This window comes from Alligator mississippiensis, chromosome 2 (assembly GCF_030867095.1).
Source record: "Alligator mississippiensis isolate rAllMis1 chromosome 2, rAllMis1, whole genome shotgun sequence".
Taxonomy (NCBI): domain Eukaryota; kingdom Metazoa; phylum Chordata; order Crocodylia; family Alligatoridae; genus Alligator; species Alligator mississippiensis.
This window is the reverse complement of record NC_081825.1, coordinates 28,412,915-28,436,386: the sequence shown is the minus strand read 5'-3', so window position 1 is coordinate 28,436,386 and position 23,472 is coordinate 28,412,915. Positions and strand designations below refer to the sequence as shown.

Here is a 23,472-nt window from a genome sequence, read left to right as displayed (position 1 = left end):
TAACCACTAAATGTTTCTGGAATAAATAGAAACGCCCTCTTCCTTCAGAAATCAGGAACTGCAAACTGAGCCTTTAATTGCAAGATGGCCTTTCATTTGAATTGGAATAGAAAACCTGTCTGGTGCATAAATCACTAAAGCTGTGTGTAGTTATCACACAGACATGCAGATGCCAATCAGCATCTTTTTGCAAATTCCTCTCTCTCCTCCATGCTTAACCCTAGAAAACAGAATATTTTTACAGATATTTTTCTTCTGGAAATGTTCCTCTTTTTGGAATATTCACTGGAAGCAGGTGAAGTGATCAAAAGGACTTCAGGGAATTAGGAACCATGAGCTCATTTTCAAAAGTGATTTCTGGCACTTGAGAGGCAAAATCTTATTGAAAACCAATGGGACAGTCTCCTTAATTACTTGTAACTATGGTTCTTAGGTCCCCAAGGCATTCTATAAACATAAGAGTTGCAGTGCTTTAACTAGATACTTAGGCACAGTCACATCAGTATAAATTGCACTTTTGTGCTGATACACCCGTATCCACCCTGAAAGATGCACTTGTATATCAGCAAAAAACCCTTCAGCAATCCCCACTTTCACCTCCTTCTACCCATTAGTTTTGCTTGTACAAAGATGCACACCAACTAGATCTAAGTCATTTATGCACTTTTGATATTCATCAAATTCTCTCAATCAAAAGCAATAGCGTTAACAAGCAAAGTTATGCAATGCATGGTCCAAGCTATGCACTTGTGTAGGGAAATTTGAGATATTGTGGCCTGATTGGCAAAAGGGCTGAACACACACAACTTACCACATTGTCAAGGGGAGCTTGCAGACATCCCAACAAGTGATTTGTGTTCAAATACAATTCTGTTCAACTGAGTTAGTTGACATGATGCCAGCCATGACTTGGAGGTCAACACAGCCCAGAAAAGATTGTGTTCAGCTGACAATATGCTGAATATAATTTGTCCTGGTCTAAACTAACCACTAAGTGACAGTAGCATCCTGCCACCTATCTTGATTGTTCCCAAACTTGTATATGTTATGAAAGTAAATTATGTTTGAACAAGTCCCACTGCAGCTATAAGATCTCTGCACCTCTGAAAATCAGGTTAATGGCTTTTAATTATGAAAAGAAATTTGAAAATACTCTACCAAAAGGGCACTAGATAAGGTTTGCCAGATAGCCACACCTTATCATGCATTCTTGGAAAAGAAAATCTCTTAAATTTGTATTGACTAAAATTTGGGGAAATAGTTGCCAATGTATATGATAAAAAAAAATAGGTAAAAACATACAATTCTGCTGCTTAAAGTTTCAACTAACTTTCTTAATTACAGAAAATGTTTAGCAATTTCCCTCTCCTTGCAACATTTTAATAAAAATGCTGCCTTCATGCCTGGCAGGGAATCTGACTTGCCGTGGGCAAGAATGGCCAAAAAAAAAAAAAAAAAAAGGAAAAAAAGAGGAAAAAAAACCACTTAGCAAACCACAAATTTCAGAGACCTAGTCACATCTGCGTTTTATCAGCTTTTTCCGGATAGTATTACACCAAACAATTGTCTGCAGATCGGTAGACAGCTGAGACTTTAAAGTGCTGAATTACTGAGAAAATGCTAGAGATAAAAAACAGCACATGTATCCTATCAGTGTAATGAAACCAACCTGCTGCTAGCGCCATAGTGCCTTAGTTCTAAGTACCCTGTAGAGGAACGGAAGGCTTTCATTTTAACTCTTAAGAGGAAAGTAAGGGAAAGAAGAGTAAAGGTCATCTAATACCAGCCTTAATCACAGAACAGAAATACTTTTATATATATGAAGAGAGGAATGCTTGGTGTTCAAAATAAAACACCAACTGCAGACAACAAGAGTGTGTCTGATCATATTGGGGCTAGCATTTCCTGCTGGAAATTCCCAAGCTTTACCCTGATGTCAACTGGAGTTAGAGATCTATGGAACACAGCAAAGGATGAAATGAAAAACAAAACACTAGTCACTAAGCTCTGCCACATAAAGATGAATTCAATCTACTAGTAAGCTCGCAAACAGAAGGTAGATTATTCAGTATATCAGCCAGAAGGTACGTTGGAAATGAATAATGGATATTTCCTGAATCGAACATGGTTATTATGCATCAGGGCTACTACTCAATGACAGATGTAAAGGTAGAAGTTCTGTTTAGAACTCCAAATAGCATTGTGAAAAGGCTGAATATTTATTAGATATAATTTCAAACTGATGTAAAGCACTCCAATTAATGAAAGGAAAAACTAAAAATTGAGTGGATTCAAATAAGTTCCTTTAGTTGTGTTAAAAGTGTTTATTTTAGAATACTTCACTTGTCATCATTTGGCTTTACACAAGGATTTCAGTGTAGATAAAGTCTGAGATTTCATTGCTAATCCTCTCTCACCATGATATTTAGACAGATATCAGAAGTGGATTTACTCATAAAGGCCTAACCCCTGCCTCTTCTCTCCTCCACCAAGTTAGGGGTAAACTCCTGGAATGAAACCCTGGTCTTACTAAAGTCAGTGAAAATCTTGCCATAGATTTATAAAAAAACCAGGCTTTCACCCTATTGCCTTCCACTGGAATAGGATCTGGCCTGAAGTGACTGCATAGTAGAATAGAGGAGATTTACTTCTTATTGCTATTTGACATTTTTAATATTGCAGCAGCCAAAAACTCTAATTACCCCTTTTTTCTAGGTGTTGTACAAATACAGAAATAAATATGGTGCCTTGCCCAAAGAGATTAAAGGACACCAATTTACAAGGAACGAAAGGAATGGAGGTAATCCAGTATTAACAATTTTGTATTTATACGCATTTTTATTAACTTTGTACTTTAAGGCATCTGCCCCAACTCACCCTCGGCAAACATATTCAAAGTTGGCTAATTTCTTGTATTGTGGCAGAAGCATGTAAAAGAGTTGAAGGGAGATTAGCTTTCAGGCAAGGCTTCATTCCATGAATAAAGGGTAGCATAGAGGAAAGCACAGAGACATTTACTGGGGAATGGAGAAGATGGCAGCTGATGCAGGCACCATTGGCAGTGTGACAGGGGCAAATGAAGATAGGTAGGAAAAGGTGACTAAAATCCTTTAGGCTAAAACAGCTGCACGCCCTGTTAAAAACTGTCCATCCTCTTAATGCTTGCTACTTTTTATTTAGTGGGTGTTTTCAAATGTGTCATTTTGCAGTGCCTCACATTTTATCTAAACTATATAAGAGGCAATCATTATTGGGGGTGGAGGTGGGGGGGCATCTTTAATGGACCAACTGCATGGTTGAAATAAAGTAAGCCAAACTTTTGAATGCAAGATATTCTTCATCAAGTCAATTCAAATCAGACATTCAAATGATTCAAAGACATTCAAAGATATCACTCCCCCAAAATGATTGACTCTTGCATAATTCCTGAATCATTATGGCATTAATGTCACTCTAATATAACTATATGCACTTCCTGGAATTGGACACATTATGCAGATGCATAATTAAAGTGTATTTGGATATGTGGAAGTAAATAAAATCATGAAGGGAAAAAACACTCCATGCATTTCAAATAAAAGCCATTTTTAATGTACTCTATTATGCAACTAAGTGTGAAACTGAGGGAAAACTTTTGTGTGCAAGAACTTAAATTTAACTTCACTCATGCTTCTGTTTATTGGCATTTTTAATGACACCTGGTGAAAAACTGTGTAGTTCATAAGGTTTTTTGTTGTTGTTGTTGCTTTAAAAGAACTCTTCCAACACAGGCTTCTTAATAGGATGTCTGAATCCCTCGAAGTGGAATATAGGCATATAGGTGGACTCATCTGAAGATCCAAATATGAGATCTAGAAATCTTTTATATATCCCTTCTAATCGAAAATTGGGCTCTGTACATCTTGAACACTTCTGGAAACCTACCGGCAGTTATCCTTTGCACTACTTCATACCTTACTAGCTACTAAAGGCAGAGTAGGTTGCTTATATATTGTATATTTTATAAGCAATATAAAATATTGTATAAATTGGATATTCTGTGTTGAAGGAAGCAAATATTTAGCTGTTTTGAGATTAGCATAATGTTGAAAGATGGGATTATGTTTCAAAAAACGTCATGGAGCAGTATAAGTATATGACTGGACTCACCCTATCTAGTATGGTTTCAGGGAATTTGAGTGATGAAATTAGTCCCATCAATATACAAATATAAAATATTTTCGTTTTGTTTACAGAGCTAGGATTTCAAAAGTTTCCAAGCAATAGCGCATGTCATTCACTTATTGTTCCAATTCCTTTCTTCTTTAATGTTGATTGATTTGAAAAGATTGCCTTTAATTCAAAAGCTGTTTCCATTTTAGTTTTCATCTTTCTGTCATGTTCCAAATGAGATGAAATTGAATTACCCACAAGGATAAACAAAAGAGTTTTGGTTTTCCTATTTGGTTTATCCCCCAAGGATTACAAAGATTGCAAATAAGCATCTTTCATTTCTCCCACCTCCACTCCTGAGAACACTCATCAGGCTGGTATGGTCACTGATGGTGTAAATTCTTTAGTACAGCTTAAAGTTTGCACACCAAGATATTAGGATTAATTATGCCATCTTTCATGGAACTTTGTTTGCAGTCCCACTCTGTGCCCATAGATCATGTCTTCACTGAAGTGCGGTAGGTAGTTCAGCTTCTAGAGATGAAGTAGCTTAAAAAGATAATGTCAAAGTTACTAGGCCAGAAAGTTTACATATATTTTCACAGTCTTGTCTAGATGGTTTGACCTTTCAGAATCAGAGCTGTTCATGGGATATAATTATTTTTAAAATTGATTTTTGTTAAATAGGAAAACCAAACAACAATCCAATGTTTTGATTTTTTGTAGGGCTAAGTATAAATACTTGATAGAACTGCGTACCTCCAGACATACAATTTTCTTTTCATGGAGAATATAGTGGGAGGTGCTCTATGCAAAGCAATGTAGAAGTAGAAAGTACAACAGTAGCAAAACACACCAAGGGAATTCCATTGTTATAAAAGGCATGTTGTGTCCAGTATATGTCCCTCTAGAGGAAATACAGTTGCAACATATGTGCTGTGGCATATTAGATGCATATCTGAATGGAATGGGAAAGCAGGTCATGCAGAAGCAAACAGAGGCCCATACTTCAGTGCCATGCCTTAGTTTGATGCAACTCATACTGATTGAGAACTATGATGTGCACAGAGACAGAGAGAACCATGAGAAATAGTTTATGCAGTATTAAGCACAGTGTTTGTATTTTATCTACCTTGTTTTTCTGGGACTGTACAATGGCTCACTGTACTCATGCTCTCTTTTTTAAAATCATTTTACTATTTCCCCAATTTCTTTCATTCTTAATACAGTTCATGCTGTGTGCCTTTCTTGTGAGCAATATTGTGCTTAGCACAGCATTGCACCAGTTAGCCACATTTGTGTACCATAGCCAATGGTATTTTAATTTTCATAATATTTCCTTACATAAGGCCTGCTGGGTGAACTTGGGATCAATTTGACTTTCCTATACAGGAGAATATACATGAGGCTGCTGGTTCATTGCTCACCAAACAAAGTCAAACACTGATGTGTGTGTATTAAATTTCCAATCAGGCATAAAAAAAAAAAAATCTAAAAATAAAATCCCTTAAAATAAAACAAACACTTTAGGAGTCCAAAAGGTCAGGCCAATCCCCTCTAAACTAATGTCAAGATGCTGTAGGTCAATATTTTTGGCTTTATAGGCTTGAAAATGTCCTTTAATATAACTAAGGCATCTCAGATCTCATCCCTGCTTAAGGGCAACCTAAGAAAATATAGCTCTTGTAACAGCCTATGAAAAGTGGGAAGATAGAACTTATCCTGAAAATGTTTAGTGAATAAAAGGACTACAGACATGCCTTTGCTTAGCACTTTTGACTTGTATACACAGTTGCTGGAGCACTGCAGTGATTTACTGGGATTTGCTGAAGTGGCACCCTGGCTTCTTTTATGGTTTGTTGTTTTAGCCAATCATGTAGCAAATTGTTTTCCTTCCAAGACAGTTAATCTAGGTTTGCAATTGAATAGCATATACTCAACATGCTACTGAGTGTCAGGAGTGTTTTACAGCCCTTCTGTCTTTTTATTAAATCATAATGGGAAAGGAATCAATATTAGTTTGTGGGATTTTGGATGTATATAGATGCAAAGCTTAAGCACCTTTTATAAAATAAAGCCTCTTTGACAAGCTGTTGGCTTAGTTTCTGGGTAGGGCTTAACTCTACATTTTTTGAAGAGAAAAAGACCAAATCTTGTTGGTGCTCTATTTTTAGTTGACTATAGGAATAATTTAGATTGGGGATATACTATGCAGCAGAGAAATAATAAAATAGATCAACTAGATTATAAAGTGAAGCACAGATTGTTTGCCTCCAAGACAGGGCATGCAAAAACATTTTACAGGTATAGTCACATTTAGGTCATTCTCATCTCATACCCCATTAAAGATTCAGCTGGAAGAAGAATTGGTAGGGAATGTAGCAGTAGATGGCAGCTTGGGCATCAATGACCATGAGATGATTGAGTTCAGGATCCTGAGGAAAGAAAGGATGGAGAGCAGCAGAGTAAGGACCCTGGACTTCAGAAAAGCCAACTTTGACTTGCTTATAGAACTCATAGGCAGGATCCCCTGGGAAGCCAGTCTGAGGGAGGGAAGAGTACAGGAGAGCTGGCTGTACTTTAAAGAAGTCTTACTGAGAGTACAGGAACAAACCATCCTGATGTGCAGGAAGACTAGCAAGTATGGCAGAAGACCAACTTAGCTTAGCAGGGAACTCTTTAGTAAACTAAATCACAAAAAGGAAACTTATAAGAAGTGGAAACTTGGACAAATAACTAGGGAAGACTATAAGAGCATTGCTCGGGCATGCAGGGATAAAGTCAGGAAGGCCAAAGTGCAGTTAGAGTTGCAGTTAGCAAGGGATGTGAAGGGTAACAAAAAGGGTTTCTACAAGCATGTCGGTAGCAAGAGGAGGATCAGGGAAAGTGTGGGTCCCTTACTGAACGGGGGATGCAACCTTGTGACAGAGGATGTAGAAAAGGCTGGAGTGTTCAATGCCTTTTTTGCCTCACTCTTCACAGGCAAGGTCAGCTCCTGGGCTACTGCACCAGGCAGCACAGTTTGGGGAAGAGGTAAGCAGCCTTCAGTGCTGAAAGAACAGGTTAGGGACTGCTTAGAAAAGATGGACATGTACAAGTCCATGGGGCAGGATGGGATGCATCCAAGGGTGAGCAGTGGGGGGGGGGAGCGGCGAGGGGAGCGGTGGGAGTTACAGGGGGGAGTGGTCGGGTTGGGGGGAGGGGAGCTGGTGCATCTAAGGGTGTTGCAAGGGAAGTTGGCTGATGTGATTTCGAAGATGATGGCCAATGGCTCTGCAAAGTCATGGAGATCAGGAGAGGTCCCAGATGATTGGAAAAGGGCAAACATACTGTCCATATTTAAGAAAAAGAAGGAGGATCCAGGGAACTATAAACTAGTCAGCTTTACCTCAGTCCCTGGAAAAATCATGGAGCAGGTCCTCAAGGATTCCATTTTGAAGCACTTGGAGGAGAAAAAGGTGATTAGGAACAGTCAACTTGGATTCATGAAGGGCAAGTCATGCCTGACCAACCTGATTACCTTCTATGATGACATGACTGGCTCTGTGGATATGGGAAGACCAGTGTATGTGATTGTAACATGTGGGCCTTCCCGGGGCTGGTCAGACGTTGGCCCGCCCACTTGTTCCTGGGCTAACTGCCCACCTTTCTCTCCTACCACGCCTTGTTGGAAAATGATTAAGATATTACACAGACAGGAGGCTGCCCATTTTCCCGCCCCGCTGCCAGGGGGCGCTATCTGTGGCTCTGTTCCTCTCCTACACCACAGCCCAAGCCTCACAGATGTTCCCTCCAGCTAGCTAGCACTGGGACCTGAGCTCCAGAGTCTCACTGGGATTCTCACTCCCCACCGGATCTCCTGTTCCCAGCACCCTCACACTGGGTTTACTTGGTACACACACAAAGCAACATACACCAGGTCTTGTGCCCACACACTGGGCTCCAACCCCTTCCACACTCTTGGGGCTCTGAGCCCTGCCCCCAAAGCCCTCCTTGGGCAATCCCCTTTTCCCTGGCCCCAGGAGCTTCCTTAATAGTTCCCCAAGGCTCAGGGTCCCACTCCCCTGGAGCTTCATGCTGGCTTCTATATGAAGCTTCATGCCACCATCACAGAGTCTGGGTGCTGCTGCAGGTCCCTCCACCAACCTTGGCCCTGCCTCAGTGCTCCACAGTGAGCCTGGGCCACCCTTACTCGATCTCAGGTTGGGGCACCTTTTATCAGGGTGGTAACTGGCCTGGTATTTTCTGGGGGCTCCTGCACCACTGGGACCCCCACCAGACCAGCCAGGAGCAAGAGCATCCTGGCCATCCCCATCAGCTCCTGCCCTTACCTCCTGAGTTGTTCCTGCTGCAGCTCAGCTAGGCAATGTTTCTGCCTGGCCTAGCGGCAGCAAACTACACCCTCTTTATACCTGGTTCCCAAAATGGCTGCTGCCATCAGGCACCTAGTAGCTGCCTGACTGCCCTTAAAGTGGCAGGCACCAAGAGTGCCCTGACACAGTGATATACCTTGATTTTAGCAAGACTTCTGATACAGTATCCCATAGCATTCTCACAGACAAGCTAAGGAAGTATAGGCTGGATGAATAGACTGTAAGTTGGATAGAAAACTGGCTGAAGCATTGGGCTCAGAGAGTAGTAATGAATGGCTCAATGTCTAGTTGGCAGCCAGTATGAAGTTGAGTGCCCCAGGGGTCAGTCCTGGGGTCCATTTTAATGTATTTCAAACAGTGGAACTGGCAAAACATATATATTTTTTATCTTTATATAGCTCTTTTTCCCTAAATGATCCCAAATTATTTCATGAGCGTTGCTGAACAAGAATCAGCCTGGACTGGATAGTGATGGATAGGAGTACAAAGAGCTCTGAATATATAATGAAAGAAAAAGAGGGGATATTTTATCAAAATATGCCTTGTACAGGAAGCGCCATGGATTTTTTAATACTCACAAAGAGCCACCAAGGCCTTGGGTTTTCAAATCCCCTCCCCAAAATATTAAGCTATATGATTCAGTGTTTCACTGGAAAAATGAAGGTTTGGATACTACTTTGCAAGAATCTAAAATTCTGGATTCAGGGAATCCATATTACTAGCTAATCTATGTAGTTACTACTAGTATATAATAAAGATGTTGAATTGTTCAAGAGAAAACTAGAAGAGTATTGGTTAGAGTGGTGAGGTAGTGCAGATACTAATGTGTACTGTTGATAACCCAGAAATCACAAGTTCAAGGCTCTAGCAGACACACTCTGAGCACAGTCCTGTCAGATACCAGTGAATCTATGAATGCTGCTAAATGCTTTCTTGCAAGGGTATGAAAAAGAAAGGAAGTGTTGGTCATGGATGATTTAGGAGTAGATATTCCTATGTACTACTGTGGGTATATTTCCCATGCTTTTAGGCTTTGCTTGTTGCCACATAGAGCCAGGAAGGGTTTTTGCCCGCTTCTGTTGTTATATAGAGGCTCCCGTCTAGAAGGACTTACCCATTCACTTTGGGTCAGTCTGACTATGCCATTTGGAGTCAGGAAGGAATTTTATCCCATGACCAGGGTCTTTCTTTTTTTGTCGTTCTTTTGGTGGGAAAGGGGTCATGGTCCTCTCTTTGGATCTCTTGAGTGTATTTTAACAACCCTTGCAACAGAAGAACACCGACTGCTGTTGTCTCCCTGGTTTACCTGTGGTAAGTTCGCGTCCCATGTCCTGTGGGTGCGTGACAAGGTTATCTGTGTAGTTTTAGATATCGATTAGACAAGGAGCAGCGTTCCCTCTAAGCTGTGCAGTGTGTGTGGCTGCGCAGGCGCATCTGGCAGTGCAGCATGAGCATGCCTGCGTGGCCATGCACACCACACAGCTTAGAGGGAACACTGACAAGTTGTCTGGGATGGTTTGGGTAAGGATGATCCTGCTTCAAGCAGGAATTTTAACTAGATGACCTCCAGAGGTCCCTTCCAGCCCTACTTTTCTATGATTCTATGATCTTAACATGGCATTTTAAAAAGATTTGTTTCTTTAGACAATGTGATTCAAATATATGGGCTGATTAAGATCAATTGATCACTAGATTCTGTCTTGTCATAATTTAGAATAATTTTATTTTTCATTAAATATTTGATATTCTGTCTTTTTAATGATGTAGAGCTATAGTGCGTTTACAGGTTTATGTTGTTGTTTATGAATTTGGCAAGTGATGGCCAAGGCTTCAAACCAAAAGCCTTGCGTGAATTGCAGGGGTCAAATTCTATGCCCTGAATTGCAGGTTGGACCCATCCATAAATTTACCCAGATTAAACCCTAAATTTCACTCAAAATGAACATTGTCCTTGGGATGGTTCATTAAAGCTTAAGAACCCTCAGGAAAGTAATGCATTCAAGTACCTGCCTCTACAAGGCAATAAATATGAATTGATTCATTAACAACTCTTAAACCAATACTGTATTATAAATTTAGTGGCATTAGTGGAGGAAAAATAACATTTTCTTTTGTTTAGTGTATATTAATTGTGAATAGAAACAGTAAAGATAAGCATTTACCAACTCCACTAACTTTAACAGTCCATTCTGTATGACAAAGTTAAACACAGAGGAAAGAAAAATACTCTTGGGGAAGCTGGGAAGCGCAAAGAAAAGGCAAAAAAGAAAAAAAGTGGGATGTCATGTTTGTTTTTGTTAGCTGAATACTACTGTTTGAAGTCTATTCTTGTTGTTAGATTACTTTATCTGCTTCTCCTCAGGTAACAGACACTATGCTATCATTTTGTATACACTCTACTGATAGTGCTATTGCACTGGGGCATTGAAGTACATGCCTTTATTTATTAGAGTGCTTTATTTTCCCCAGATCTGTAGACAAAACCAGCCCATGAGATGGAAAACCAGCTTGCTTTAATTTTGCAAGTTTAGGGCAAAAATGTTAGAGTTGGGGGAAGGGGCAGTAAGAAGAAAACCAACCAAAGATCACTGAAGGAACAAAAATGTTTTCTAAGCAACTGATAAATATAAGGAGAGAAACCGGCCTTAAGAGAATCCATAGTAACCAGATCAGCTGTGAGTAACATTTTTGGAAGCACTGAAGTGACTTATGAGTCCCAAGATGGTTCTTTGGGATTTGGGCTCCTAAATCACTGAGATGCTCCTGAAAACTTTACCCCACTACCAGAATAATGACTCTTTTCCATTTATATAATAACTTATTCTGAAGGATCTTAAAGCATTTTAAAGGACTCTTTCTCTTTCTCTCATTATACATATATAATATAGCCACAAAGAGAGGTACTATTTCACCTGCTACTGAAATGCACCCACTTCTTTTGTGGAACAGGGATGTTTTCTCACCACACACAATAATGTAGTTCAAGAAAAGGGGCAAAATAGATTGGGGCATCCCTGCCTAATTATTCTTTCACTGAAATCAAAGGCTGAAAACGTATTGGTTCCAAAGGGAGCAGGAGGAGGATCCAAATTAGAAAGTTGGCTGGGACATGGAGTGAATGCCTTTATATCCACATGAGATGCCCTGGGAACCTTTGTGATGAGTAGAGATTAGAAATTTAGCTTTGTGTTAGAAAGACAGTCTTTCCAGCAGCACAGACCTAAGCATATTCTGAGACCAGCCCCAGAAGACATACCTGTACTAGCTTTACTCATGCTAATTTTCACAACACCAGCAAAGACATGATGGCACAGGCCAGAAAGCCTATTATGTAGCCAGTGACCTTGCCAGGTGTGTTCAGGTCATGCTGTGTGTCTTCACTGTTGTTGCTATATGAGCCAGCTCAATGAAAGTCACCAGAGTAATGCCTACCCATGCAGACACACCTTTAATTGTATGATTGATGTCACCTTCATCAGGGGTACAGGGGATTGTCCATTGCAGAACTGGAAATATCATCAATGGTTTAATTGGAAAGAACATTTCTGGATAATTTTGAAAGTGAGAAAAAGGCAGTACAAAGAACTCTAAAACAGTAAAAGCTCTGCTATCCAGCATCCCCCCAGGAATGGGGGATGCCAGATAACAAAATATACTGGTTAAATGAGTGGCCCTAGCCGCCGCTTCTCCTGCAGCATCTGGGGTGTCCCTCTGCCCCTCCTGCCGCATTGTCATCCCTCTTGCTGCATCGCCGCCCGATCCATGGGCCCTGCAGGCACTGCGGGCCAGGGAGGCAGGCCCCACACAGCCCCATGCAGCCTGTTATGCCCCCAGCCTAGGGGGCTCAGAGAAACCGGAAGTGCCGTGGTGGGCACTTCTGGTTTCACTTTATCTTACAAGCTGGCGCACTGGTTAGTAGAGCATGCCAGCTTGGAAGATGCCGGATAGCACAGCTTTTATTGTATATGCATAAGTCTGCTGCTCAGTTAAACAGGAATACAAAGGGACCTTCTACCTTGTTATCTGAAAACACAGGCATATATGAATGAGAAGAGCTAAACAGTTAACTTTATTGTAGATCAGTAGGTAACCTCTTCAGACCCTTGGTCTCTCCCTACATAACTAACTACATAACTGATGGAGCATCTTCCATAACCAACTTCCTTAGTCTCGTCAGTTAAAGAACATCTTTAAATTTCAACTTCTATCACTACAGGGAGGATCCCAGTGATAGGAACCTTGACACTGACTGTGGCAGCGAGAAGCCAACTGCCACCAAAAGAGACCTACCAAAAATGCATGGAAAGCTCCAGTGGAGGGATGAACCAACGTGTTTGATGCCAATGTTGAGAAAAGAAACCCTGGAACGGGCAACGGCCTGCTTTATTAGTGTGTGCCAGCTCTGATTGGCTGGGTGGAACCCAGATGACAAGATAAAAGCCTCCTGGGGCACAGAAGATGAGGGACTAGAAGTCCCTCATCTTCTAAACATCAGGACGTGGCAGAAGAGAACATCAGGCACTATAATACTCAAGTCAGCTGGCCAAACTGTCTGCCTGTAGGGGTGAGAAAGTAGGGTGGCATGCCAAGTGGAGTAGATGCCCTGCCAGAGAGCTGCATGGTCATCTATACTGACATACATGTTTCATATAAAAACCGCTTAAGAAAACTAGTAAGTGGTACAGATTAGAGATGAGTCAGTAGGAATAGCTTGTTTCTTGGAAGCACACATCTGATATTTGTATTTCACTGCTTAACAGAAGCATAAAGAGTTTTGGGGTGAGAAATGGTAGCATAAAAGGACAAGTCTAGTAAAGCTTACCCATCACCTCAACTGGTTTCATTCACTTCTTATACTCTGAGCAGAATTAAGAGTTTGCCTACCAACCCATATACTCATGTTTGGTGAAAGAGTCTTTGGAGTGAAATTAGACAGTTTGCAGCATATCTACATATAATAATACTCTCTGGGCATGTCTATACATGCACATTTACTGCGCAGTAACTGAAATTACTGCACAGTAACCGAAAATTACTGCGCAGTACGAGCAGTGTCTACATGTGCCTGCCCATACTGTGTAGTAAATATGGCGACTTACTCTGAGTTGGGTATAAATTTGATAACTACATCATGCAGGTATCAAATTTATGCCCGATTAGTTACTGCATAGTAACACACATGTGGACGCCTTACTGCACAGTAACACTGTGTGTGGACTGACTTGGGACTAGTTTTATTTCCAAATTGGTCCACATGTAGCATTGCTGTGCTTTAATGCCAGGACATGTAGACACCAGCCTAAACCCGCTTACTGCACAGTAAGTTACTGCACAGTAAATTTAATGTACAGTAAATGCATGTCTAGACATGCCCTCTCGATATAATACATATATAATCTCTACATATAATAATAATGTCATTTTCTTGTCCTTGGTTTCCTTTTTATACTGTACCACTGTGGGTAAATAAATACATAAAGCAAAAAAAGAGCCAGGTAATAACTAAGTGTTTTTATCAGTAGATCTCAAAGCACTTTACAAAGGAGGTCAATATTATTATTCCTATTTTATGGATAAGAGGCAAATTGTTTTGGGTCATCCCGCAAATCAGGTTGCATGCTTTACATTTCTAATGCTATTACAAGGGAAAGTAGAGGAGCTCACTGCTTCCTTAGCCTCCAATGCAGCTTCATTTTCCTTATTACCTGTATTATTAGAGGTGAAGAGCCTAGATCCTAAGCTGCTGACATTCAAATCAAATGGAAGTTTCTTTAATCATGGGTTTTTAGCTTCTTTTTGAACAGGTGTGATTGTTTTAACGAGGATTCGTTTTTATTACAAGGCTTCTCAGGCTGGAGTAAAGCAAACATGGGTAAAGCAAGTATCATAATACTTGAAAATTTGCTCCCCAAAATATACTACTTAATTATCAGTGGGTTTTGCTTTATTAGCATATTTATTTTTCAGTTTAACTGGGCCACAATCATTTCAGTCTTTCTCTTTATGTAGAGTAGGGGCCCTTTATCTACATCACAAAGTGAGTGTGGAATATTTTCTGACAACCAGGTTATCAGTGTTCAAACAGTGAGTTGAACATTGAACTTCTTAAAGGACTGGGTTTTCTGGGAAATCCCCTCTAATCCTCTAATACAGGGGTTGCCAACCTATGGCCCACAGATTGGATCTGGCCTGTGAAGGGATTGTATCCAGCCCATGGAGAAAGGATGGCAGGGGAAGTGGCATTCAGCAGTTGGGGAATTGGTAACAGCTGGGTTGCAGGCCTTAAAATGTGCTTTGTTAATTTGGCCTGCCACTGCTCAAAAGTTGTTACCCCCTTCTCTAATAGGAAGATTTCCTTCTCTGGTGGTACTGAAATAAAGAAGAAATGGGAGCATGATAATACATTCAAATGATGTCAGAGAGGAAAGCCAAATCAGCACTCTGAGGTTTAGAAAAGAGGGGCGTTGTTATGTGTAATAGAACCCTAAAACTATTCTGAATGGGATTTGAAATGCCTTCAAGGACAGCAGGAGCACCATGCCCCACAAGTTCCTGCACAGACAGCTTACAGCTGTAGTCAAGGAACCAAATTGTTCCCTCAGTTACATCTGTCCAAGCACATTAACTTCACTGGGATTGGAGTACTATCAGTGAGGATCAAATTTGTAGGTCAGTCACACAGTGTAACCTAATATATGGAAATAATCAGGCCCATATTATACAGGGCGCTTCACATCTTTCATAACAGACTTCCTTTCAAGGCCATGCCCATTAACGATGAGACTTTTATTTTCTACCCAAACTACATCCTTCAGTCACTAGGCATATTTATATCTTAAGATCTTAAGGCATTAAAGAAATTAATAATAATCACATTTCCTATAACTTGGCTACAAGTCCAGTTTTGTAGGTGTACCTGAACTTACTCCAGATTTATAACTATGTAACTGAAAACTGAATTCAGTCCCGTATTTTTTTCCTTTGAGCACTACCTAAAATAGACTGCAAGTATGTGCTTTGTTCTTTGCTTATGGTAATCTACTGTAACATAAACTTGTAGGTCTGAATTTACTTTCATTGTTTTCATAATGAATTGTAGAAACACCAGTATGCAAATGATTGTCAGAAAATGTGGTGCTGGTGGTGGTGGGGTGTTTACCTCCCCTTTAAAAATAAAGATTTGTAGGCTCTTGATACCTAAAGGAATCATGTATTCCATCTGACTACATACACAGCTCAAATATTTTTTTCTGAAGCTGGATTAAAGCACAGTTTAAAAAAAACAAACACTGAATTCTGTATCAAGGACTCCAAGCAATTGTGACTCCATCTCCTCCCCTCCTAAGCTAAAGTATAACGTATATAAAATATAAGACGTGTTAAACAGCCAACCTGATATTCATGATCTTCATGAATTGCTGGCTGTTCTTTTCTTATAGGGGTTGATAACTAGTTATCTAATCAAAATGCATAAGCAGTGTCTGCCCCTTCCACTCCCAGACCCATTCATTTTCTACACAGGATCTCTGCTTGGGGTAGTATAATTGCTTTAGACATAATTTACTGCTTACTTGGTAATGCAGCATTTCAGTCTCTGATAAAAACCATATCAAATCACAACACTGGTCCTGAGCTTGAAAGGGAGTTAGTATAATCGTTTTCTTACCCTAATGCATTGCCATTTCATTTTTGCAAAGTAATGATTGTTAAATGCTGGCTCCAAAGACGGGCTTCCGCTTCCCAGCCTGCCCATTCCTCTCTGTCTGGCTCCTTTGTTGTACATGGAGGCAGCAAAGAAACTTTTCATGGTTTTGAAATTCATGTGAGTAGAGTCACTGACCAATAAGACATCAGACACCTGTCCTAGTGCAGGGCAGAAATATAATTATCCCAGAACTGCCAGAGAGGAGAATAATAGTCTGTGATGGTCTAGGAAAGTAAAGGATTACATCTTGGAATTTTTGTGTTATGTTGTGTTCCTTCCCCTAACTCTTAAATGGTTCTGTTTATTAACTCAATTGCTGGGAATATTTCATAATAAAAGTAACATAATCACTCATGTGTAACATGAGTTTCAAAGGGTCTCTCCAGAAGAGGGCTGCTGTAAAGTTGTTAATTAATGTTTTTTCAGGGAATTAGAATCCCCAATAAGGATGCTGTACAGCAGAAGTAGAAAATCAGGCTAATTCTAATGAATGTGGGTTTTGCTATTTACTGCAATGGGATCCACTTTGGAACTAAGGTTGCTTATGTGCAGAATCTTTTTTTTTATATGTGAAAGGGAGATTGAGATGCCTTCCTAGAAACATCTCCCTTATCCCCAGGATCTGCCAAGAGCCCCCTATAGGTATGGTGAAGCAGTAGCATAACTTGAGCAGGGTGACTGGGGTTGCTGTCCCAGGCTCTGACTTGCGGAAAGGGGGAATTGCTTCCACTGCATCTACACAGTCACGCTGCTGACATGGCCACAACTGGATGTCACTGCTGCCCTTGTGTGTGGCAGTTGCCCACAGTACCCAGCTGGGTCATTATGCCTTTGCCAACAGGGCTATTGCAGGAGGCAAACAGATCTCTTCTCCTCCCCTTGCTCTTTTTTTCCTTGAAATATCTAGCTGGAAACAGGGAGGCAGATGCTGCAGCTGTAGCTGCCACCCAAGTCTGGGAGGAAGAGGGGAAGACCTCAAGAGAAGCAGAAGTGAAAGCCTGAGGGAACTGATGTAGGGGGTTGAATTGATAGAAGGGGTCACAGAAATCAGATATGATGGGGTCGAAATAAATAATGGGATGGGACTGATTTGTGGATTAATGGGCAGAGTGAGGAGGATGGGCAGATGTGGGGGTGATGTTAGGCCACCCTTTAAAAAAAAAATCTACTTCAATCCTGCCAAAATATACTTAAATCCTGACAAAAATCAAGGCGAGCTGGGTAACAGAAGGGAGATGTCACCTCCCCAGCTATCTCTTTGGAGCTTGGTAGAAAGATAATATTCTTTAAGGCTTGATCTGTGGTGGGCAAATAGGATAATTCTACTTTCCAGGGCCGGGTGCTTTCTGGCCTCTGCTGAGATATGCCAAGGTGGCCAGTCGGCATAAACTGTGGTTTGTGCAAAATTTACATATGCTTCCAAACCTACTTTCAGTTATAACAGTGTGACCCCTTTGTCTTCAGTGGACATCCATGGAAAAGGAGCAGAACCTGGACCAAGTCTCCTAGGAGCTGGGCTGAGATAATCCATTCATTTCCCATGGGTCACTGAACAATCATCAGATGTGTCTGACTATTGGTCACTACTGACAAGTGACCACTGATGTTTCAGCAGAACTTCCCAGTCCTATTCCTACTTTACTTTCACCTTTTCCACTAACACAGAACTTTCTTGGATCACTTGCTTCCCTCATGTTGTGTGCCTGCATTTTGAAAGAAGGTGAATGGAAGGTATGTTGTTTGCACATTGTTATGAAAAGCTCAGTTAGGCTTTAATAGAAAAGCAGAAACGTTTTAGGAAAAGGGGAGGTAGCCCTGTTTTGCTTTCTTTTGTGATAGTTTACAGTTCACAAGCCATCAAATATACTCTGCTTCATATTGGGACAATGAGCTATACATTCACAGCATGAATTATTCAGAATTAAAAACATAGTCTGTGAATCACATAGTGAAATTCTGCCCCCAGTGGCATCCACCTAGTCCTGCTGAAGTCAGATTGTTTGGTTCTGATAATCTGTTTTATCCTTATTGGAAAAGAAAAGCAATAACTCTCATTTAATCTGATGGAGTGTTCTTGACCCAGTGAAGTCAGTGGGTATTCTCCCCTCTTTCAGAACCAGATCCATAGACATGACTGTATTTCCATAGTGGGATATCCATGCTGTAGTTAAGAAAAGAGTTAGAGGTTACTGAAGACAGGTAAGCATTCATTGCCAGCTGGCTTTTCTATGTTGTTAAATCTAGTGCAAACTAAGTTTGTTCTTTGAAGCTGTAAAATGTTCTACTTTTACTTTGGCAACAAAGTAAAGGTCAGTATTTAGCACAAGCCACTATGGTATAGAAAGAGACAACAAGCATGAAAACAGGGTTTACAGTGTATGAAAAGGTAAAATAATAGGTACTCTACAGTAGATAATCTCCTTTTTTCAAAGAAGAGAAAGAAAAAAAGATTTGTTACAGCTGGGAGTCAAGAAGCCAAAGAACTTTACAACAAAAAGTCTTTTCTGGTGTCTACTGAAAGTTAAACTCTCAGATCTATGCTGGCATCACTACTTTTAACACATAACTCAAGACGCTTTACAACCAATACTGATGCATGTAGAAGACTTGTCTATTTAAATAAAAAAGAGATAGTAAACAGCTTTCTGGGCTTCAAACAGTGCCACGTTCTATTCACATGTGAAAAAGCTGTTAAAATATTGTCAGGGCCATAGAAATCAGGAAATTAAGTTAAGACTGAAACTCTGCCCTTGGTTCACCCCTTGTTGTGTTAACACTGTAGCTCTCATGTTATATAACATCACCTAGTATATTCCAGCTACTTGGAAGCGTGCATCAAATGCATTCCAAGGAACAACGGGGTGAGTTCAGGATCAGGTTTTAACCCTGGATTGGGGACCTTAAAGGCTAAAGATTTCAGTGGGAATTTTGCCTGAATGTAGGTGGTAGGGTTGGGCACTAATATTATTTCTGTGGATTTGAAAATGTTGCTAATACTGCATGTTTACTATCTTGATTTCCTTTTCCTTAAATATTGTTTTTTTTCAAACTTAAAAACTATTTGAGATTTAAAAAAAAATCTTATATGTGCCCTGTAGACTGTTTTCAGGTGTGCATTTTTTACTTGACCAACTATAAGCATTCTAATTGATTGTAAGAAAGCTGGAAAAATTGGGACGTTCTTTCTCAATTTTGTTTTGTTTCCTGCTTTCTCATTTTAAAGGTGATTTATGTACTGAAATAAAAGGATGCTCATCAAAAAGTAGGTAAGAGCTCATTGAATGGATTCTGGCCCTGATCCCATAAAGAATCACCCATGCCATGTGCTTAAATACAAACTTGGTATTTGTATGCTGGAAGTGAAGTACATAAATAAGCCTTTGCAAGGCTGGGATTTGTGACTGCCATGTTGGAATACATTTCTATACCAGATTCTACTACCTTCTGTATACTAGTAGTAGTCCCAATGAAATCAGCAAGATGCTTGTCAGATTAACGGTGGGGCAATTGGGCCTGCAGTAACTCTTTCTTGGAATTTTAATACATCAAACTTTAGTGAACAATAAGCCACATTTTAGGTGCATCAATGTAGTTATTAACCTTAACTATTTTAGAAGTTAACTATCAGTCCAAGGTATAGGCTAAGGACATAGGAAAAAAATCAGATCAGAATACACCTATTTTCAATTTCTTTATGGCTATTTATTTATGTAAGGACAACTCCTGTAAGAGCTCACCAGTGGGAATAAAGGGTTTGAAAATAATTATAAACTTATTGGTACTCTTACTAAAAATGTAGATATCACCCCTGGATTGTTTTAATTGCTTTAAATCCAGATTGCAGCCTAACTCAAATTAGGAGCTGAAGCAGGAGATTATTACAGAAGGAGAATAAAGATTCCTAACTATATCTCTGCCATTGCAGCTGCTCTCATTTAACTGATAACGTTCTGGTAATTTAAAAAGACTTTACCATGAGCTTAAGCATACTTGTCAACTTTGTACTGAGACTGGAGTGTATTTTCTGGTGTTTGAACTACATGCTCAGGTAATTTTAACCTTCTGGTTTAAATCCAAATGTTTCAATTGCAGGAAGCACTATGTTCTCTTTACACATCCATTACCTCTAGTGAATTCAATGTGTCATTTCCATCAGAATAATATTTGTAGTAGCTGATTTTGGATTGCTTTCCTGGGACAGAAATTTAGAGGTTTTAGTTTTACGAACTGAAGAACTAGCTAGAGTTTATTCTCGATGGATGAGTATTTTAATAAAATACTATATGCCAATGTAATGAAGTATAATAGGTAGAGGTGATGGCCTCAGTTTTTTGAGATGCATTTCTCCACATTTCCAAGTATCATTCACCGAGCATAAAACATCAGTTAGTAATAAATAATAACTTATTCATAAATGACAAGTAGGGCTGCAATGGACCTCTGGCAGTCATCTAGTCCTACCCTCTGCCTGAGGCAGCATCATCCCAATCTAAAACATCCCATACAAATCCTTATTTAACCCATTACTAAAACTACACAATCAACCCTGTCATACTACTGCAAGGCATAGCAGCCTAACCTGCTAAAGGAAAAGCAGGCAGACAACAACAGTCAGTGAGCTGCTGGTACAAGGATTGTTAAACCATGCTTGAGAGATCCAAGGAAGAGCCTTCTCCACCCCCTTCCCCACCCCCACCCCCCCACTGCTGAGAGGATGGCAAAAACAAGCCCCTAACACGTGTAGCAGCAAAGGGAGAAGAAAAATCCTTCCCCGCTCCATGTGGCAACCAGCAAAGTTCAGAAACATGGGAAATACCCAAAGCATAGTTTAGGCATAGGTACTCCTAGATCATCCCTGACCAATGCTTATTCAACCTCTTCTTGAACACCTCAGTGATGGAGATTCCCCAACTTCCCTAAGCAGTCTTTTCCACTTCCTCACTGTTCAAACAGAGAAGAACTTTTTCCTGATAACCAATCTAAACCTACTTTGCTACATCTTCAAATCATTGATCCATGTTCTGCTCTCTTCAGCGAGAGAGAAAAGGTGGTCTCCCTCTTTTTTGTGGCATCTCTGGCATGAATGTGTAATGGACTTACTCAGAGCCTTCCTCTCTCACCCTCACACTAGCACACGCTCTCTCAAACACATATCCTTATAACCTGTGAAAGAGATAAAGCAATCCATAGCCCCTGCAGTTGGAGAAGCACAAAGTCTGCTCCCTCTAGTCAGTGTCAAATTAGACCTTGGCTCTGCATGTGCTTCTCACAGTCTGAGTTTTTTAACTGACTTGAAAAATTACTTAAATGTTCTGTGCCTCAATTTCCCCTTTGGTAAAATAGAACTCATCTACGGTCCTACTGGAGGAATGCACACACTCTCATCAGATCTCAGAAGCTAAATGGCCCCAGGCTTGTCTAGTACTTGGATGGGAAAATAGAAGTCCCTATAACTTATTCAAGTTATAAATCTTTGTAAATCTTTTGAACCATTTGGTGTTTACTGCATAAATAAGACAACTATGAGCATATCAGAGACACTGAAGATGTAAATGATGCAGGTCTGTGGGCCCATAAACCTGCAACTATTAGGGAGACTGTGCAGGAATAAAAGACTGCTTGTTCCCTCTCAGTAGTTCCCACTGGCTGTACCACTGGTCTGGCTGAGTCTGAGATGCCTGCTGCTTAGCACCAGGATGATTTCAGAAGAGAGCTTTGAATTAATTTTCAAATTTTGGTACACTATTCACTTGAAAATTTAGGCTGGTATAAATTGACAAAATCAAGTCAATTTGTTTTAAAATGGATTGAATTAAAATAAAAATCTAGCTTTTAAAAAGTCATTAGTACTGAAACAGTTATGCTGAATGCTACAGCTATATTTCAAACTTCTGCTGCCCAAGTCTCAGTCTGCTTTACAAATGTTAATGACTTTAGCCTGATGAATTCCCTCTGAAGCAGCTAAATACTACTATCCTATTTCTTAGGTATGGAAGCTGATATGCAAAGAGAAATATGGGGACTGTTCCTGACTTACAGGCTTTCATTGGAACAAAGATTTTCCCTTAAGTTAGAAAGTCTCGGGAAGTCTGTGGCTGAACATGGAGGCCAGGGACAGATATTACACATAAACCAGTTTAAGTGATCAGAAACTGGTTTAAGCCTGTAACAGAACAGATGTTCAGTGTACATAAACCAGTTTGGAAATGGCTGAAACTGGTTTGAGATAAACCTGGTTGAATGTAGTATCAGACTTTACTGATTTGGCTCAAACCAGTTTATGCAATGTCTGTCCCAGACCCCTTTCTGGTTTAAAATAAACCAGACTTCCCAGCATCCCAGCATTCTCTTTGGGCTGGGCAGGGCTCTCTGCTCCACAACAGGGCTGGCCCCTTCCCTCTGCTCCCTGGCTGCAGCTCCAGAGACTTCCAGGCTGCTATTCTTCTCTCCTTCACTAGTCCCTGCTAAGCAGGAATTCTCCCCTCCCCTCTGCCTTGCTTAGGAGGTGTCTGTGTATTAGCTAGTAGACCACATGCTGGATACTATCCCTGCTGAATCAACAGGCAGAATCAACAGGTAGCTGGTAATGTGCCCCTGTTGTTTTCTTAATGGGGTGATAAACACTAAGTTAGGGGTGATAAACACTGTTTTCAATTCCCTGCTGGGCTAATCAGAGTGTCCTGCTGGGGCCTGGCCATGCCCCGCTCAGCTCAGTGCTATGGAAGGAAGGGAGGGCTGCTCTAGCGCCCCCCAGCTTCTAGCCTGAGCCACTGCAGGCATGTGCCTGGGTTTCTGGGATGTGTGTCTGATCACAAAACTCATTCAGCCTAGCCATGTTAGACTAATCTGCAAAGATTGAATCAAATCAGGCTCAGGCTTTTTGAACGTCTGTCCCTAGCCTAAATGAGACACTTCTCTTCAGTACCACTTCCATATTTTAGTTAGAAGCCTATCCTTCCTTCCTTCCCAAAAAGGAGAAATCAGTAATGAAAAGACCTGCTACAGAAGACCAACCTCTTTCCTTTCTTTCTTTTCTTTTTCAGTATTGTAGGCTGGACCCAGGAGACCAGCAAGGGTATACTTTGATTACAGGACCAAGATAATCCAACATTATTCAATTTCTATGACACTATATAATAAAGACAATTAAAATTTTACCTCTTTAGAGGAAATCATTTATTATCATTCTGTGATATTTTGTGTTTAGAGGTCTGGTTTCTAAATACATTCAGGTCCAAGGGT

At 40.4% G+C, this 23,472-nt stretch overlaps 1 long non-coding RNA gene across 1 annotated transcript; it reads right to left on the bottom strand.

Moving 5' to 3' along the window:
• Positions 1-3,256: 3,256 nt before the first annotated feature.
• On the bottom strand, positions 3,257-7,596 carry LOC132248511 (uncharacterized). The gene is made up of 3 exons (XR_009459709.1): positions 7,541-7,596; positions 6,491-6,587; positions 3,257-4,701 (listed from the first exon to the last, which is right to left on the bottom strand). It is a non-coding gene; the product is annotated as an uncharacterized LOC132248511 (long non-coding RNA).
• Between the last annotated feature and the right edge of the window lie 15,876 nt (positions 7,597-23,472).